Genomic DNA, 3,715 nt, shown 5'->3' with positions numbered 1-3,715 from the left:
GTGGGAGTAGGCTGCAAAGAAGCCGGGGCCTCAATAAGTAGCAGCCCTGGACCGGAGACAACGCGCAGAACAAGGAAGGGCCTCTGGAAAAGAGTGCCTTGTACCCAAAGCTGCAGCCCCCCTCTCCCAACCGGATAAAATGCCTGGAGGGAACTAGCTCTGTGGGGAAGACAGGTAACCTGAAAAAGGGAGGATGTTTGAAGGAGGGGAGCACTTTGGGACCAGGAATACTCACCCGTCCGGCGTCTTCTTCCCCCCTGGCTCCAGCCGGATCACCACCTTCGGTGTGCGGCCCCTTGGGGAGGGACACTACACCGGAAACAGAGGGGACTTGTGGTGGGCGGCCAGGGTGATCCGAATGCTGGCGGGATGCAGAGGCTTTTAGGAACCTCTGGTCCTCCGTTGCTTCTGGAGAACAGGAAGGAGCAGCGGGCTTGGGGATCCCCTGGTCTCCTGTCTCCTGGGTGGGATTGCAGGCAGCTAAGACTGCCTGAAACTCCCGCTAGAAGAAAAAAAATAATGAAAAAAATAAATAAAAAAATCAGCAGACCTTCAACACAGGGAGGTCTGCCTCCTACAGACACTGAGCTAACTGATTTAGCTTAGTCCCTGTAGGAAGGGTATAGCTGGAGGGAGGAGCTCACACTTTGTGTGCTTAGTGTCCACCTCCTAGTGGCAACAGCTAGACCCATGGTCAAGCCTGTGTCCCCCAATGATATGGATGAGAAATGGTATCCTCTCAAATGTAGCTGGTAGCAGTGTAGTGACGGTTCTGCCTGACCAATCACTAGTCAGCAGTGGGGTCATGTGCCCTTCATAGCAATGGCTTGGCTCGTTTGGAAACTCCTTGGATGCGGTACCAAAAAAGTACCAGAAACTATTTTCCAACAGGGACTAGTGGAAAAAAAAAAACTGAATAGAGTCTGGTGAAGTCAAGACAGTTCAGTGCAGTTGGAAAGGGGCTTTAGTCAGATCGGTGGCAAAACCATTGTGTGTTTATAAGGGTTTTCCAAGATCTTTTTACTAATGACCTGATCAATCGGGGTCTGACACCTGGGATTCCCGCCGATCAGCTGTTTGAGACAGTACTAGCTCTCACAGTAGCGCTGCGTCCTTCTCTCAGCTCACCAAGCACGGCGCCGTACAGGGCAGCTATGCTTGGTATCGCGGCTCAGCCCCATTCGTTTCAATGGGGCTGAGCTGAGCGTAGGCCATGTGACTGATGAACGGGACGCCACTGGCCTAGAGTAAGCTGTGAGAAGGCAGCGGCACTACAGCGAGTACTGGTGCCTTCTCAAACAGCCGATCAGCAGGGGTCCTGGGTGTCGTACCTCCACCAATCAAATATTGACGACCTATCCAGAGGTTAAATTATCAGTAAAAATATCTCGGAAAACCCCTTTAAGCTCAAAGTTTTGTGCACTTTTGCAAAAAGAAAAAAAATTAATTACTTTGAAAATGTCAAATTTGCAGACTCATGTGTCTGTGTGTTATTAGACATCTCTGTATTCTTCTATTTATTGATATATAATTATGCACATGGATATTTTAAGTTGCTCAAAGGGGTTGTCCGCCTTAAAATTTATCCCGTCCTAGAAAATAAAAAAAATCATCATTCTACCCCACCTGTTTATCCCCCACTGTTCTGTGTGCGCAACTCCAGTGCTCCTCTCTGTGTTGGTCTACAAAGGCTTGTGCAGGGACATAGAGGTCTATAGCACATGACTGCTGGAGCCAATCACTGCCGTCGGTGGTATCGTGCTGCATACTGCTTAGGACAGTAATTGGCTGCAGCTGCCACGTGCCGTATAGCTGTACACCACCGCTGCAGCCTATACAAACACTGGGAAGAGAACACCTACAGGAGGAGTGGAGAACATCTGGGGAGAAACAGTTGAGTGTATGAGATTTCTTTATTATAAAAAGGTATTGAGTGGCATGGGGGAATTTTTAGGCAACTTGGGAAACACCTTAAAATTTTTATTTTGGGTGCATTGCAGCAATAAAAGGAATTGGTTACAAAAATGCACATATCCATTTACATATTTTACAATGTTTTTTTCCCCAGAATATTTGTGCAGCATTATGTATCGTATGTACTTGTCATATCAAATAGTTAAAGGGCATCCGTCTATGGCCCTGGCTGACCTGTTACATGTAAATTTGACAGCTGAAGGCATCTGTGTTGGTCCCATGTTCATATGTGCCCGCATTGCTGAGAAAAGTGATGTTTTAATATATGCAAATGAGCCTCTAGAAACAACAGGGGCGTTGCTGTTACACCTAGAGGCTCTGCTCTCACTGCGACTGCAGCGCCCTCTGCACTTTAGGAGTAGTCAGGGCTAGGTGTAATGACGTTTTCACTGCCTGGTCCTTGCAATCATAGTGCAGAGGGTGCGGCAGTTGAAGAGAGAGCAGAGCCTCTAGGTGTAACGGCAATGCCCCCTTTTCTCCTAGAGACTCATTTGCATATATTAAAACATAATATTTCTCACCTAATCGGACACATATGAACATGGGACCAACACGGATGCCTTCAGCTGCCAAGTGCACATGTAACAGGTCAGCCAGTTTCATAGGTACAAAACTGCTGACAGATGCCCCTTTTGGCATTTGAAAACCATGGCCTGAAACCTAGAACTACAAATAAATGATACAGAAACACATTCAAGAAAATGACTTTATATTTGCATATACATTTGAAAAGATGTACACTAGCAATATACAGTGAAACCTCTCCAAAAGACCACCCCTTTGAGAAGACCCCCTTATGCTGATTTTTCCCTCCCTCGTATATTATGCATATTGGCCATCCTCTTTTATAAAAATAAAAAAAAGACAACCAGTTGCCAATGCTATTTTGAGTGGCCGTCTGGGAGAGGCTTTATGTGTGTTGTACGCACCATATACTAGTCATATATAAATCAGAAGCCACGCGGACATACACTGAGCGGCACATGAAAACAAGGCCGGAGAGAACACAAGACATTTTCATATTACACAAACTATACGACGTATCTAAGCTATCTTACTAAAACACTTCACAGTGGGAAGGATCCGCAAACAATACACCAGTTTGTCCTCTATCCGGTAATGAACGTTCGTCTATCTACCACATACAAAATATGAAGACCATTAAAAGTGCATCTTTCTAAAATACATAAATACATAATTTAACACTGTGCAAAATTAAAATAAATAATGCATCATTTCCTTACAGTAACTTATGTAATGTCTCGTTCGTGATTGTAAGGAACCGGACTCAGTGACTCACGCTTCTTGTAAAAGGTTCTAAAACGTACAGAATATTTGACATATTGCTAAATTATGGTCGGCATTCACACAAGAATTTAAAGAGGACCTTTCATGGGTCCAGACATTATCAAATAAGTAGGGGTTTGTGTAGGGCATAATTCATGGATGTAAGATCACTTACTAGCTTATCTGTGCGGCGCTCCGTTCCCCCGCTGTGCCCCTGTTGAATTCTCCCGCCTGGTATGTAAATGAATATCATTGGTACAGGGAGGAGGAGAGGAGACTGCCCTGTTTCTCAATGGGCGTCTCCTTCTACCTGGCTGTAGCGCGGTCCAATCACAGCGGAGAGCATCACAGCCAGGGAGAAGAGGACGCCCATTGAGAAACAGGGCAGTCTCCTCCTCCCTGTACCGATGATATCCATTTACATACCAAGTAAAAGGGGGCACAGCGTAAAAGT

The sequence above is a fragment of the Bufo bufo genome, chromosome 2 (assembly GCF_905171765.1).
Source record: "Bufo bufo chromosome 2, aBufBuf1.1, whole genome shotgun sequence".
Taxonomy (NCBI): Eukaryota; Metazoa; Chordata; class Amphibia; order Anura; family Bufonidae; genus Bufo; species Bufo bufo.
Note: the sequence above shows the minus strand (reverse complement) of the source record.